Source organism: Carassius auratus, linkage group LG44F (assembly GCF_003368295.1).
Source record: "Carassius auratus strain Wakin linkage group LG44F, ASM336829v1, whole genome shotgun sequence".
NCBI lineage: Eukaryota > Metazoa > Chordata > Actinopteri > Cypriniformes > Cyprinidae > Carassius > Carassius auratus.
Window position 1 is genome coordinate 4561740 of NC_039298.1, and position 17652 is coordinate 4579391.

At 40.8% G+C, this 17652-nt stretch overlaps 1 pseudogene; it reads right to left on the reverse strand.

Moving 5' to 3' along the window:
- LOC113068209 (oxysterol-binding protein-related protein 6-like) overlaps nt 1–17652 on the reverse strand; it is a 168015-nt pseudogene that overhangs the window by 137933 nt on the left and 12430 nt on the right.

Below are 17652 nucleotides of genomic sequence, written 5' to 3' on the forward strand. Positions count from 1 at the left end.
CCACGACTGAGCCTGGTTTTTCCCCATTCGGTCACCGATGGAGTTTCGGTTCCTTGCCGCTGTCTCCTCTGGCTGGCTTAGTTAAGGTCACTTCATCTACAGTGATATCTTTGACTTGATTGCAAATAAATGCACAGACACTATTTAAACTGAACAGAGATGACATCACTGAATTCAATGATGAACTGCCTTTAACTGTCATTTTGCATTATTGACACACTGTTTTCCTAATGAATGTTGTTCGGTTTCATTGACGCAATGGATTTTGTTTAAAGCGCTATATAAATAAAGGTGACTTGACTATTAAAAAGGATTGGGAAAAAAAAATTAAATGGGAAAAACAGAATCCAGAAAAGTTATATAATGGAATTTGGAAATAAAAAAAAAATGATTTCATAGGGCCCTATTAAAGTGTGGTAATGTTAACGTACGATTACTTCTGCTGTTATTATTATTACAACTAAAAATACTAGTATGGTTCAGTACAGTTTTTTTTTCTTTTTTTTTGTAAAATGAAACATTTTGGTTTTTGTTCAGTATCCATTTTAAAAACTATCAGTTAATTAATTGATATAAGCCAGTGTAGTCCAACCTAGGTATCGGTATCGGCAAATCCACTATCGGTTGACCTCTAAACGGTAGTGTTTAAATTGTTTTAGTACTCTTTTCACCCCAGCCATTTTTTTCATATCAATGTGCAAGAACTGGTTCAGTATTCTTCCTTTGCCATTTATGAAGGTTTCACCCTAACCCCACCAGTACAAGTATAAACAGTCATTTACTTAGTTCTTCTTTGACACCTAACAAAATTTGTTCTACACTAATTTACAGCAGAATTAAAATTGTAGAAACGGAATGAATGAAACCATGTACCTTTTCACACAAGGCACAGATGTCTAACTGCAGTTGCTGTCCTTCCGGTGAGATGTCAGGAGTTGAGAACTGGGAATAAACGTAATCTGGGATGGACTTGAAGGGAAGCAGCCAAGCCAGTTGATGTGCCCAAGGGGCTCGAAGAATACTGCTCCAGAGTAAGAGATAAAACAGAATTAGTATGCCCGGAAACAGAAGCAGTAGTTCAGAAATATAAAAGGCAAGACATTCAACCCGATTATGTGCTTCATTCAATAACCCTGCAGATGTATTTGGACATAAAAATGGTTTTCACATGGAAATAAAAGACTATTTAAGGGGAAAAAACACTCCTGATGGCCTAGCAATCGATGAAAACATAAGCCAAAATGTTACGTATTATTAGAAAATAATCCTAAATTAAGTCTTATCCAGACTAATGAACATACTGCGTTTAGTGTAGGTTATTGGCTGAAGAAACTTTTCCACTTTCACTACACACACAGGAGGGTTTCACAAACACTGTTAGACCGCACTGAAACAAGGATTATGAGTGATATACAAATAAAAATGACTTAACTAAATCATGTGTGACCTTGACCTATTCCTACAGTACATAAAAACTGTTAATTACACTTCAGCCAGTTAACTTGAAGATATTGTCGTGTGTGCACTTATGCAAGAGCACACCTTTAGAGAATGAGAGCTCTTACACAGTAGTGAAGTGAAGTGTGACCAAGTTTGGTGACCCATACTCTGAATTTGTGCTCTGCATTTAACGCATCCAAGTGCACGCGCACAAACACACAGTCAACAAGCTTGCTGTGATAGACTGTGTTGACAATGATACCGGTGTTAACCCACAACACGCACGACGTCACTTGCCCACCGCGGCAGTTTTATTATTATTTGTAAACTGTTAAAATTTTAAACTGTTTCTCATTTATTTGGTTCCACAGTTATGGTAGATTTTTATTTTAAGCCGGTTTTTTTTCTTTATTTTAAATTGTTTAATTGCCATGCCTCCAAAAATTATTATTTGTTTTAATAATAAACTTTCAACATTTAATAATGATGTTCTTCATTCTTTATTGATTTTTAGTTTTATAACAATAGCCATTTAAACTTAAGCAAGTTATTTGTTCTTTTATATGAGGCAAGGCATAGCATGGTGTATTTTTATTCATTTTGTTAATAAAAGTTCTAATGTTCTTTGTTGTATTTTGTTGTTGTTTGAATTGAATTAATTATTAATTAATGCCGAATTGCTGCTAAAAGTGAAAGTAAAATACGCACGGTGCTTTTACAAGCTATTTAAGCCAAGGAAATCAAGAGAAAGAGGAAAAACTTAAATGAAGAATTCATACAAAATATAATTAAATGATAAATTAAACCGTATTATAAAATGCTTTTAACAGCTCCACGTTTTTATTTTGAAATGTACAGTGACATTTAATGATATTGCCTTTTGCAGTTTAACAACATTTGCATCATCATGTTTTTTCCCCATCCCCAAATTTCAGACCTCTTAAAATGATAAACTGTATGACAACTAAGATATTTAAGTATTAGTATGAAACAGTAAGTAGTATGACCTCGCAAGCTCGAGTGAAATGTTTGCTCTGTTGAGCCTCAATACCTACATGCATCAGTTAGTGAAGGAGACTCTCTGTATTCACAATAGTCAGATATAATACAGGTGCTGGTCAATTTATAATTAGATATAATTAGAATATCAAAAACTTGATTTCACTAATTGCATTCAAAAAGGATTTCTTGTAATTTTGATGATAACTGACAACTAAGGAAAATCCCAAATTAAGTATCTCAGAAAATTAGAATATTCTGAAAGGGTTCAATATTGGAGACACCTGGTGCCACAGTCTAATCAGCTAATTAACTCAAAACACCTGCAAAGGCCTTTAAATGGTCGCTCAGTCTAGTTCTGTAGGCTACACAATCATGGGGAAGACTGCTGACTTGACAGTTGTCGAAAAGACGACTACTGACACCTTGCACAAGGAGAGCAACACACAGAAGGTCATTCAATTCAATTCAAGTTTATTTGTATAGCGCTTTTTACAAAACAAATCGTTACAAAGCAACTTTACAGAAAATTATGTTTCTACAATATTTAGTAATAGCTAGTAGTTTGTGCACATTTGACAGGATTTTAGAAAAAATAAAAATAATAATAATAATAATAATAATAATAATAATAATAATACAAGACGTAGTCAGCTAGACGATGAACTATCAATATTATTAATTAAGTTATTATATGATTCAGTCACACATTTAGCAATAATTGTTAGTTCTGTTTGTTGATTCAGGGTTAGCATCATCTGAGGTCCTCTGAGGGTCAGCATCATCTCTTCTCAGGTGTTCTGGATCCAGACTGGAGCTTTTGTAAATCCTAGTTACCACGGGATGTGAATCCCGTGGCGAAACATAGAAACAAAATACAGACATCATTAGCATAGCTGCTGATCCAACAAAGTAAAATTAGTTTAACCCAAGCTAATGAATAAAAAAGCACCTTTGATCAGATGCAACTACACTCACAATTTAAAAGATACATTATTTGAATGCTTGACGAAAGAGATGTGTTTTTAATCTAGATTTAAACAGAGAGAGTGTGTCTGAACCCCGAACATTATCAGGAAGGCTATTCAAGAGTTTGGGAGCCAAATGTGAGAAAGCTCTACCTCCTTTAGAGGACTTCGCTATCCTAGGAACGACCAAAAGTCCAGCGTTTTGTGACCTTAGGGTGCGTGATGGGTTGTAGCGTGGTAGAAGGCTAGTTAGGTACGCTGGAGCTAAACCATTTAGGGCCTTATAGGTAAGTAATGATAATTTGTACCTGATGCGGAACTTAATAGGTAGCCAGTGCAGAGACTGTAAAATTGGGGTAATATGATCATATTTTCTTGACCTCGTAAGGACTCTAGCTGCTGCATTTTGGACGACCTGTAGCTTGTTTATTGACGAAGCAGGACAACCACCTAGAAGTGCATTACAATAGTCCAGTCTAGAGGTCATGAATGCATGAACTAGCTTTTCTGCATCAGAAACAGATAACATGTTTCGTAGCTTGGCAATGTTTCTAAGATGGAAGAATGCAGTTTTTGTAACATTGGAAATATGATTTTCAAAAGACAAATTGCTGTCTAATATAACACCCAGATTTCTGACTGTAGAGGAAGTAACAGTACATCCTTCTAGTTGCAGATTGTAATCTACAAGATTCTGTGTAGTGTTTTTTGGTCCAATAATTAGTATCTCTGTCTTATCCGAATTTAATTGGAGAAAATTATTTGTCATCCAATCTTTTAAATTTTTAACACACTCCATTAGCTTAGATAATTGGGAAGTTTCATCTGGTCTCGTTGAGATATATAGCTGAGTATCATCAGCATAACAGTGGAAGCTAATTCCGTATTTTCTAATAATATTACCAAGGGGCAACATGTATACTGAAAATAGAAGGGGACCTAGGACGGATCCTTGTGGAACTCCATATTTTACTGGTGATAAATGAGATGACTCCCAATTTAAGTAAACAAAATGGTAGCGATCAGACAGGTAGGATCTAAACCTTCTTAGAGCCTGCCCTTGAATACCTGTATAGTTTTGTAATCAATCTATGAGTATGTCATGATCTATGGTGTTGAACGCAGCACTAAGATCAAGTAAGACTAGAAATGAGATGCAGCCTTGGTCTGACGCAAGGAGCAGGTCATTTGTAATTTTAACAAGTGCAGTTTCTGTGCTATGGTGGGGCCTAAAACCTGACTGAAATTCTTCATACAGATCATTTTTATGTAGGAAGGTGCTCAATTGAGCAGACAACTTTTTCTAAAATTTTAGACATAAATGGAAGATTTGAAATAGGCCTATAATTTGACAGTACACTAGGATCTAGTTTTGGTTTCTTAAATAAGAGGCTTGATAACCGCCAGCTTGAATGGTTTTGGGACGTGTCCTAAAGATAACGACGAGTTTATGATATTGAGAAGCGGTTCTTCGGCTACAGGTAACAGCTCTTTCAGTAATTTAGTGGGTACAGGATCTAATAAACATGTTGTTGGTTTAGATACAGTGATAAGTTTATTTAGCTCTTCCTGTCCTATGGTTGTAAAGCACTGCAATTTATCTTTGGGTGCGATGGATGAAACTGAAGTGTTAGATGCTGTAGAATCTACATTCGCTATTGTATTTCTAATGTTATCTATTTTATCAGTGAAGAAATTCATAAAGTCATTACTATTTAACGTTGGTGGAATATTTGAATCAGGTGGCGTCTGGTAATTTGTTAACTTAGCCACTGTGCTAAATAAAAACCTTGGATTTGGTTATTTTCAATGAGTTTGTGTATATGCTCTGCCCTAGCAGTTTTTAGAGCCTGTCTATAGCTGGACATACTGTTTTTCCATGCAATCCTAAAAACTTCTAAGTTTTTCTCCATTTGCGTTCAAGACTACGAGTTACTTTCTTGAGAGAGAGTGAGTATTACTGTTATACCATGGTACAGTACGTTTTTCTCTAACTTTTTTCAATTTGATTGGGGCAACAGCTTCTAATGTATTAGAGAAAATAGTGCCCATGTTGTCAGTAATTTCGTCTAATTCATGTGTATTTTTGGGTACAAATAGCAGTTGAGATAGATCAGGCAGGTTATTGGCGAATCTTTCTTTGGTGGCTGGAACAATAGTTCTGCCCAGACGGTATCGCTGTGACATATAGTTAATATCAGTTATACGCAGCATGCACGATACAAGGAAATGGTCTGTAATATCATCACTTTGAGGTACAATATCTATAGCAGTAAGATCGATTCCATGCGATATAATTAAATCTAGTGTATGATTAAAACGATGAGTGGGCCCGGTGACATTTTGCTTGATTCCAAAAGAGTTTATTAGGTCAGTAGATGCAAGTCCTAATGTATCATTTGCATTATCAACGTGAATATTAAAATCTCCCATGATTAGCGCCTTATCAACTGTAACTAGAAGGTCTGAGAGGAAATCTGCAAATTCGTTTAGGAATTCTGTATACGGCCCTGGTGGTCTATACACAGTAGCCAGAGCAAGAGATACATTAGATTTCTTTTGCATGTCTGACAGAGTAACATTTAGCAGAAGTATTTCAAAAGAGTTAAACCTGTATCCTGTTTTCTGGGTAACATTGAGAATATTGCAAAAGAGGCTGGCTGTTCACAGAGCTCTGTGTCCAAGCACATTAATAGAGAGGAGAAGGGAAGGAAAAGAGGTGTTAGAAACAAGTGTACAAGCAATAGGGATAACCCTGGAGAGGATTGTGAAACAAAACCCATTAAAAAATGTGGGGGAGATTCACAAAGAGTGGACTGCAGCTGGAGTCAGTGCTTCAAGAACCACTACACACAGACGTATGCAAGACCTGGGTTTCAGCTTCACATTCCTTGTGTCAAGACACTCTTGAACAACAGACAGCGTCAGAAGCGTCTCGCTTCAAAAAGGACTGGACTTCTGCTGAGTGGACCACAGTTATGTTCTCTGATGAAAGTAGATTTTACATTTCCTTTGGAAATCAGTGGCCCAGAGTCTGGAGGAAGAGAGGAGAGGCACACAATCCACGTTGCTTGAGGTCCAGTGTAAAGTTTCCACAGTCAGTGATGGTTTGGGGTGCCATGTCATCTGCTGGTGTTGGTCCATTGTGTTTTCTGAGGTCAAAGGTCAACACAGTCGTATACCAGGAAGTTTTAGAGCACTTTATGCTTCCTGCTGCTGACCAACTTTATGGAAATGCAGATCTCATTTTCCAACAGGACTTGGCACCTGCACACAGTGCCAAAGCTACCAGTACCTGGTTTAAGAACCATGGTATCCCTGTTCTTAATTGGCCAGCAGACTCGCCTGACCTTAACTCTATAGAAACTCTATGGGGTATTGTGAAGAGGAAGATGTGACATGCCAGATCCAATAATGCAGAAGAGCTGAAGGCCACTATCAGAGCAACCTGGGCCCTCATAACACCTGAGCAGTGCCACAGACTGATCGACTCCATGCCACGCCGCATTGCTGCGGTAATTCAGGCAAAAGGAACCACAACTAAGTATTGAGTGCTGTACATGCTGTGACATGCGTCCCGAGCGCTCGTCAGCGTCGCCCTGGCAACACACCGGAATCACCGGCACGAGCTCATCACGGGCTGAGCGGTCGCACCTGCAGCTCATCAAGCAGTGCCTACTTAGGCAGAGGAGGAAGACAGAGTGGTGAGGAATGTCTCCTGACAAAGACGCTAACCCTTACCTCCTCTTTTCCAGAGAGCAGCGTGTGACCGTCAGCCCCCACCAAGGAGAGCACAGCACGGGATCCACCACTCAGGACACAGCGAGCACGAGGGACTTAAAGCGCCACGGAGAGCACCGCCTTCACCCAGAGCACTTTCATCTAATAAATCCACCCTTCGGGGTCTTTCCTCTTCCATCGGTTGTCGTGTAGTTCCTCACCCCGCCACAATGCTCAGACTTTTCATGCTCATACTTTTCAGTTGGCCAATATTTCTAAAAATCCTTTCTTTGTATTGTTCTTAAGTTATATTCTATTTTTCAGAGATATTGAATTATGGATTTTCCTTAGTTGTCATCTGAAATATATCAGTCTGTGTGTAATGAATGAATATAATATACAAGTTTCACTTTCTGAATGGAATAAGTTAAATCAATCAACTTTTTGATTATATTCTAATTATAATGACCAGTACCTGTATATTCAAACTCAAATAAGAAACATCACTTTGAACTTACAAAACCAAGTGATTCGAATCTTGAAAGTGTTCGGGAATGACCCCAGATCTTTCCAGACTTCTTTTTGGGTTTCAGAAGACTAAGGTCCTGAAAAATAAGCACCATGTTAACCTCTTTGCTATTTAACACTGCTAATGCCATCAAACAATCACTTCTACTTCTCACATTTGCTCAGTGTTATGCCGGCAGCTGCACAAAGATAACATATCCTATCCATTCTGTGTCAGATTTAAAACCGCAGACTCACCTGCATGCCGATTCGACGTTCAAGGTCCGCATTTGTGATGGGAAGACCACCCTCATGCCAGTGAAGTTTCAGGATTAAACTCAAAAGCTCAGCTATATCCAGCTGACACCTGGCAAGTTCTGTGAATGAGAGTCTGAATGTTAGAGGAAGTTAACATATTTTGAAGCCTTCTGATGCAAAAGCAGTCTACTTAGTACACTAAATAGGTGTCAACTGACAATAGTACAATTTGTGTGAAATGAAAGGGATCAAGTGTGGGTTTTTTTGTTTGTGTGTTTGCTTTTTAGAAAGGTTTCAAATAACATTAAATAAGGTGATGCTACTTCACACCAGGTTCAATTTCTTATAAAAAATTAAAAAAAAAAACTAGGAAGGTTATGATAATTGCAAGTTGTTCATCTGCATTTTTGGTCTCTTATTTCTCATTTTCCTCTTGACAAGAGCCCATAGATTCTCTCTGGGGTTCAGGTCTGGTGAGTTTGCTGGCCAGTCAAGCACACCAACACTAAGGTCGTTTAACCATCTTTTGGTGCTTTTGGAAGTGTGGGCACGTGACAAATCCTGCTGAAAAATGAAATCAGCATCTCCATAAAGTTGGTCAGCAGCAGGAAGCATGAAGTGCTCTAAAACTTCCTGGTATACGGCTGTGTTGACCTTGGACCTCAGAAAACACAATCGGCCAACACCAGCAGATGACATTGCACCCCAAATCAAAGACTGCGTAAACTTAACACTGGACTTCAAGCAACTTGGGCTATGAGCTTCTCTACCCTTCCTCCAGACACTAGGACCTTGGTTTCCAAATGAAATACAAAACTTGTTCTCATCTGAAAAGAGGACTTTGGAGCCCTGGGCAACAGTTCAGTTCTCCTCCTGAGCCCAGGTAAGATGCCTCAGGAGTGGCTTAACAAGAGGAATACGACAACCAGTCCCGGCGCCAGAAGATTTTAACAGTGGGGACTATCCCTCCTTCCCGGGGGGGCACATAGCTTGAGTGTCAGTGGGCGTTTGGTGATGGAATTTAATTTTTCCTATAAAACAAAGTAACTAGTATTACTAATCATCGTCACTATTCGCAAAGAAAAAGAAATATGATTTTTCACTGGCTCTATGCACATCAGAATTGGTTCAAACTTTATGCAAACATTTAAGTCACGACTAAAATATGATGACGGTATAAACTAATTATGCATTCTATAGTAGCTAAATAAAAAAAAAACAACCTGCTAGAACAGCTGGAGTCTGCGGCGCTTACTCTTGTTGAACCTTCTCAGTAGAGTATCTTTCCATTCATCCCGAAATTTTCTTGTCAAGTCTCTTTCAAATGCCAGTTGCACTAAATGAGCCTTTCGCTGATGTAGCATGCTCCTTCGATTGTCCGTGAACATGTTTCAGAGTAGAAAATGAGTTTTGGCATGTAGCTGTAGAAGCTCCAAATGTCAGCGCACATTTCATTGCAGTGATTACACTAGGCATGGCTTCAAGCGTGGTATGATGCTCCTGGAGTATTTGTTAATTTTTCGCCACTAGAAATCGATCTGGACAGTACTTTACCCAGGAATTGTCGGGCCACAACAAATTCTGAATGAACCACTTCTGAATTAATTAAGTTCATCATATCTTGTACGAGTTGAGCATCCAAGAAAGTGGCGTCACATTTTGGATCAAAAGCTGAAAGAGCTTCAATTAACTTGCTATTTCTTTCTCCGAAACGCTCCAAGATTTCTGCAAGCACTGCATCCAAAGTACTGTAGAATAATCGTCTGAGCTCTTCTTGATTTCCCAAATCACCTTGAACCTGGCCAATGCTTTCCTCCAGCAGATATTCTTGAAGGCCTTTGTTGATGGTCCGCTTTCGTTTGGGAGGTCTTGGCATTTCAGTGTCGTCTGCCTTTTCCCACAGCTCTAAGAACTCAGATTCACTGCGCAATTTCGTAAGGCATTCTGAAGCACAAGTAACTAATTTGACTGCACTTAGAAGATCCATGTCCTCTGACTGCATCAGTTCATTTGGAGCATCAAGCAGCAGTAGAATCTTATACACCATGTGGGCAATGAATTTGAAGCTCATCTCTGATACTTCCCTAATCAGGCCAGCTGCTTCCATGCGCACCTCCGTCTCGTATCTGCGGTTTCCATTGATTTCGGCTAACAACAAAGTAATGTCTTAAAGAATTCAGAATTGTTTTGACAGTTTGAAGATGTCCTGTCCATCGCTGTTCAAGTAATCTCTTAAGCTGCTGCCCTCCATACAAGACAGCAACGGTTGCTCCTTTATGAATTTATAAAGCAAGTTACATACATTAAAGAAGTCTTCAACCGCGGGCTCTGGATATTGCATGAACTACCACAAGATGGAGCTGATGATTGAAGCAATGCACGTACGGAATCACTCTTCCTAATTTGTCCTGCAAAATTTTCTGTACTCCATTTTTTTCGGACATGAGGCCCCGTCATACACCTGGCTCAATATTTTAGAAGTACTTAACCCATTCTTTTCAAGCTCTGTAATTATTGTGTTAGTAAGGGTCTGGGCATCCCCTTTTTCAGTTGTTGATCATGGAAAGAAGTCGCTCTGTGACATGATAATTGTCTTTAACAAAGCGAACAATTATGGAAATATTTTCCATTCCAGTTGGGTCACGTGTGCCATCTACTTTGATTTTGTACCACGAGTCTGCAACTTCTCAAACTATTTCTTCAGTGACCAGACTGCTCATGTCTGCAATGACGTCATTTTGAATTTCGTGAGAACTGTACATTGCATTGCGTGGTATTGTCTTCATAACACTCCTTAACTCTGGATCTTTTCGGAGGTTATATTCGAATAATGAAAGGAAAAGTCCGCTTCCATCCTCTGTTAGACTATCAAAAGCATCTGTGCTTCCCCTTAGCGGCAAATGGTTCACTACAAGAAACTCAATCATGTCCACTACAGAGGAGAGGTAGTAGCGATTCCTAGCTAATTGGTTACTGTTAACCATAGTGGAAATTTCAAGTCCACTTTCAGCCCGTTTCCTCTGTATTTCCAGAGTGCCATGCTTGTAATGTGCTCTTTTGATGCTGCATGTTTGTTAAGGCCTTTTCCCGCCTCTACAGCGTGTTTCCAATCACTGAAGCCCCTTACAGTGAAAGCGTTGTCTGATGGAGATATTAGATATTTCCTACATGGAAAACAAAATGCAGCATCTGCTTCTACGGAGTATTCCCACCACTCCCGTGACATATACCATGATGCAACAAATGATCAATGCTGGTTGTAGCAAAGGCGAAGAGGAAAACGTCTTAATTTAACCTGATTTGGTTTATCCTCACCAAGGTCAAAAGGCACTCTTGGTGGTCCAGGCGTGCATGAGCTGGAGCACGAGGGCAGAGGAACAATAGGTGTTGGTGTCTTGTCGACTAGCATGTCTACTGAGTTGCTGTTGGTGTCTTGGAATTTGCACGGTCGCATCTGGCAAACTATAATATATCCATTTGTATACTGCCGTACAGTAATCTAACAAATACTGATGAATCACACAATTGTAAGAAGCTCCCTGATAGGCTAGCGTTGTTAGGAGACAAATCTCCGCCTACCACCAGTCTGACGGTCACGTCAGATTTTTGCCTGATATTTTTTAGTGGTTATGGTATGATTAAAACTCGATTCAATTTAAAATAAGTAACGTTTTGTTTTTAAACTTTTTATTGAAATTACACATCACATTTTATATCACATTATACTTTATTACATTTTTATGTTCTATTGTGCCAGGCTTAGGAGGGGGGGCTTAAGATCGTCGCTAAGCCCCCCCTTGACGCCGGGCCTGATGACAACTGGAGCCAAATTCCTTGACACTTCTGTGTGTGGTGGCTCTTGATGTCTTGACCCCAGCCTCAGTCTATTCCTTGTACAGTTCACTCAAATTCTTGAATCCAGTGTGCTTGACAATCCTCATAAGGCTGCGGTTCTCTTGGTTGTCCATCTTTTTCTTCCACAGAACTTTGTTAACATGCTTTGATACAGCACTCAATGAACAGCCAGCTTCTTTGGCAATTAATGTTTTTTTGGCTTACACTCCTTGTGAAGAGTGTCAATGATTGTCTTCTGGACAACTGTCAGGATCAGCAGTATTCCCCATGATTGTGTAGATTAGTGAACCAAATTGAGAGACCATTTTGAAGGCTCTGGAAACATTTGCAGGTGTTTTGAGTTGATTAGCTGGGTTTTTGTTAAATGTGAGCCAAATTCACAATTAAAAGAACCAAAGACTTAAACTACTTCAGTATACAGGTGCTAATCATATAATTAGAATATAATCAAAAAGTTGATTTCACTAATTCCATTCAAAAACTGAAATTTGTATATTATATTCATTCATTACACACAGACTGATACATTTCAAACGTTTATTTATTTTAATTTTGATGATTATATCTGTCAACTAAGGAAAATCCCAAATTACTAAAGACCAATACAAAGCAAGGATTTTTAGAAATCTTGGCCAATTGAAAAGTATGAGCATGTACAGCACTCAATACTTAGTTGGGGCTCGTTTTGCCTGAATGACTGCAGCAATGCGGTGTGGCATGGAGTCGATCAGTTTGTGGCACTGCTCAGGTGTTATGAGAGACCAGGTTGCTCTGATAGTGGCCTTCAGCTCTTCTGCTTTCTTGGGTCTGGCATAATCGCATCTTTCTCTTCACAATACGCCATAGATTTTCTATGGGGTTAAGGTCAGGCGAGTATGCTGGCCAATTAAGAACAGGGATACCCTGGTCCTTAAACCAGGTACTGGTAGCTTTGGCACTGTGTGCAGGTGCCAAGTCCTGTTGGAAAATGAAATCTGCATCTCCATAAAGTTGGTCAGCAGCAGGAAGCATGAAGTGCTCTAAAACTTCCTGGTATACGGCTGTGTTGCCCTTTGACCTCAGAAAACACAGTGGACCAACACCAGCAGATGACATGGCACCCAAACCATCACTGACTGTGGAAACTTTACACTGGACCTCAAGCAACTTGGATTGTGTGCCTCCCCTCTCTTCCTTCAGACTCTTGGACCCTGATTTCCAAAGGAAATGCTAAACTTACTTTCATCAGAGAACATAACTGTGGACCACTCAGCAGCAGTCCAGTCCTTTTTGAAGCGAGACGCTTCTGATGCTGTCTGTTGTTCAAGAGTGGCTTGACACAAGGAATGCGACAGCTGAAACACATGTCTTGCATACTTCTTTTGGACAACTGTCAAGTCAGCAGTCTTCCCCATGATTATGTAGCCTACAGAACTAGACTGAGAGACCATTTAAAGGCCTTTGCAGGCGTTTTGAGATAATTAGCTGATTAGAGTGTGGCACCAGTCGTCTTCAATTTTGAACCTTTCCACAATATTCTAATTTTCTGAGATACTGAATTTGGGATTTTCCTTAGTTGTCAGTTAGAATCATCAAAATTAAAAGAAAAACATGTGTAATATGTCAGTATGTTTGTAATGAATTAATATAATATACAAGCTTCACTTTCTGAATGGAATTAGTTAATATCAACTTTTTGATGATATTCTAATTATATGACCAGCACCTGTACTTATTTAATACACAAGTTTGACAATTTGAGTTGAATTACTGAAATGAACTTTTCCCCGACATTTTAATTTGTTGAGATGCACCTGACAGAATACCACCTTTATATATGCAAATTCATTCTCTGCCAGCAGGAGGCGATTGTAGCGTGCAAGAGAGTGGTTTCCCCTGGTAACGGCTGTAATCAAATAAGCGCTGCAAATCAGCCAACAATAGCTGCTCAGGCATTACGGGCGAGATGAAATGAAAATGACATAAATCGTTTTTTGAAGAAAGCTTCCTTCAGAAATACAGTGACATAAAAACACCCGCACCAGGTTTCCACTTTGACACGTTTTGAAAAATGTGTTTGTGGCTGTCAGTTTTGATATTGTGGTAGACCACCACAATTAAATCAATATATGGGAAACAAAGCTTACCAAAAATGACCCGGCCTTAAATTGCTTATAAATTACTCCTCATGCTATATTTTGACCAAGATGGCGGCGCGAACACATTGCGAGGCTCAGCGTCTCTCCAGTTTTTGCAATTTTGCAGTTTTATTCCTGCTCATCTCGGGTCTGTTCGTACTGAACAGCTTTGCTTTAACATCATACACCCGACAGGAGCTTTTGGATATCGGTGAGGACTTTACCAGCAGTTTTATCACCAATCTTCGACTCATCCCTGAGATCGCTAGAACACCCGAGGCTTCGCACTCTACCCGGCTGGGCGGAAGTGCTCGCAGGCGGCGTCGAGATCGTAAACAAAGGCGGGGGAAGCGCGGAGGTCTAAGAGCGGAGCTAAAGCTAACACCGCTCCGGCTCTCTTTACCCAGCATTTTTCTCGCTAATGTGCGGTCACTGGTGAACAAAATGGATGAGTTACGACTCCGCATCACCCACAGTAAGAGACTTCTGGACTGCAATGTCATGGTTTTCACAGAAACATGGCTACACAGCGACGTACCCAACAATGCTATTGAGCTAGCAGGACGCTACACGCTTCGGGCAGATAGAACGGCAGATGACTCCGGCAAGACAAGAGGTGGTGGATTGTGCATTTATGTCAACAAAGCTTGGTGTACGAACACTGTCATTGTTGGGAGACACTGCTCAGCTTACCTAGAGTTTCTCATGGTTAAATGTAGACCTTTTTATCTGCCACGGGAGTTCACTTCCACCATAATAACCGCAGTCTATATTCCACCGGATGCTAATGCCAAGCTTGCTTTGAACGAATTTCATGCAGCCATTAGTAAACAACAGACTGCTCACCCGGAGGCTGCTTTTATTGTCGCGGGTGATTTTAATCACTGCAAATTAAAAACAGTACTCCCCAAATTTCACCAGCATGTTTCCTGCCACACCAGAGGAGACAAAACTTTGGATCATGTTTATACAAACATTAATGGAGCTTACATCGCGAGCCCCCTCCCCCACCTCGGACAGTCTGATCACCTTTCTTTGTTTCTCACCCCTAAGTATTCACCCCTCATCAACCGTGTGAAGCCATCAGTGAGGACCATCAAAGTGTGGCCAACTGGAGCTGACTCTTTACTTCAAGACAGGTTTCAACACACTGACTGGAGTATGTTTGCTTCACAGGCTGGCTGTGGCTCTCACACGGACATTGACATCTACACCTCCTCTGTACTGGATCACATCAACTCCACCATTGACAGTGTAACAACAGAAAAACAGATAACAACATACCCTAATCAGAAGCCATGGATGAACAAGGAGGTGCGACTTCTGCTGAAAGCCCGCAACACCGCTTTCAGGTCAGACGACGCTCAGGCCTACAGTAAATCCAGGGCTAACCTGAAAAGGGGCATCAAAAAGGCGAAGTACTGCTACAAGTTGAAGGTAGAGGAACCCTTTTCCAACTCTGACCCCCGACGCATGTGGCAGGGCATCCAGATCATCAGTGACTACAAGTCAAGCAACTCCACACCAACAGTCACGGACGTCTTCTTCCTTAACGAGCTAAATTACTTTTATGCTCGCTTCAACAGCGACAGCAAGGAGACGGCCACCAAAATCTCAGCCTCTTCAGACCACCAACCTCTCAAACTCACCTCCACAGATGTCCACACTGCACTGAGCCGGATCAACGGATCTGCTGGCCCTGATGGCATTCCTGGACGTGTGCTTAGGGCATGTGCAGAGCAGCTTGCAGGGGTCTTCACAGACATTTTCAACATGTCCCTCATCCAAGCAACTGTGCCTACATGTTTTAAGTGCACATCCATTGTGCCAGTACCAAAACACTCCTCCCCAACGTGCCTCAATGACTATTGCCCCGTAGCACTCACACCCATCATTATGAAGTGCTTCGAGCGACTGGTCCTAGCACATCTCAAAGACTGCCTCCCACCCACACTGGACCCACACCAATTTGCCTACCACAGAAATGGGAGCACAGAGGATGCAGTATGCACAGTGCTGCACTCTGCCCTCACACACTTAGACCATAACAACACGTATGTTAGGATGTTGTTTGTTGACTTCAGTTCAGCATTTAACACCGTCATTCCCTCCAAGCTGACCACAAAACTTGGAGACCTGTACATTAACACCTCCCTCTGCAACTGGATTATGGACTTTCTGACCAACAGGCCTCAGCATGTTCGGTCAGGCCACAACCACTCCACCACCATCACACTTAACACTGGCGTACCACAGGGCTGTGTGCTGAGCCCATTCCTCTACTCCCTTTATACCCACGACTGCAAGCCTGTGCATGGATCCAACTCCATCATTAAGATCACACCACGGTGATTGGCCTCATCAGTGACAACGATGAGACTGCCTACAGGGAAGAGGTACAGCACCTGGCCACATGGTGCGCTGACAATAACCTGCTCCTTAACACCAATAAGACCAAGGAGCTCATTGTGGACTTCAGGAAGAAAAAAGGAAGCACGCATGACCCCATCCACATTAACGGGATGGTTGTTGAACGTGTCTCCAGCTTCAAGTTCCTGGGAACCACCATCTCGGAGGACCTGTCCTGGACTACAAACACCTCCAGCCTCGTCAAAAAGGCTCACCAGCGCCTTTTCTTCCTCAGGACACTGAAGAAGAACCAGCTGTCTTCAACCATCCTGGTGAACTTTTACCGGTGTGCGATCGAGAGCATTCTGACCAGTTGCATCACAGTCTGGTATGGGAACTGCTCAGTGGCTGACCGCAAGGCACTGCAGAGGGTGGTGAAAACTGCCCAACGAATCACAGGGACACCACTTCCTGCTCTTGAGGACATCCAGAGGAAACGCTGTCTACGTCGAGCTCGCAGCATTCTCAAGGACTCCTCTCACCCTGACCACGAACTGTTTAACCTCCTCCCCTCCGGAAGGCGTTTCAGGAGCCTCCGGACAAGGACCACAAGATTCAGGAACAGCTTTTTCCCTAAAGCTGTCTCCTTGCTGAACTCTGCCCTCTGACACCCCTCAACACCCCCCACACCACACACATAGACTCCTCCCCCCTCTTCAACACTGATTTATTTACTCACAACAAGCAAAAAGTAACTTGTTATTACTTGCACTACTGTCTGTTCATCCAGGAACACTGTATAATCCATTTGCACATTGAAATATTTTTTTTCTATGCACTTTACTGTCCATTGCAATACTGTAAATTATGTTCTTAGTTCTGCCTATAGTGTACATACACTTTTACATAGCCCATCTGTATAGTATGTTCATAGTACAGCTATCTGTATATCGTGCTTATAGTATTTAATATCTGTAAATTATGTCCATAATACTTACCTGTATAGTTATTGTACATATTATAGACCTTTATTCTGTACTTACTGCTTATTGCACTTCTGGTTAGATGCTAACTGCATTTCGTTGCCTTGTACCTACATGTGCAGTGACAATAAAGTTGAATCTAATCTAATCTAATTATCACCAAACATTGGATTCAATCTTTTTGTCAATTTTTCTTCATTTAGGACTGGTTTTGTATTTATATTTGCATCTGATTAATTGTAGTATGAGAAAGAGCACATTAAAGGGATACTTCACCCAAAAATGAAAATTAGACCGTTTTACTCGCCCTCAAAGCATCCTAGGTGTTTATGACTTTCTTCTTTCAGATGAATCCAGTTAGAGATATAAAAAAATTGTTCAGGCTATTCCAAGCTCTATCATTGCAGTCAGCGGATTGGCTATTCAACTGTAAAACAGCTCTGGGGAGTGAACAAA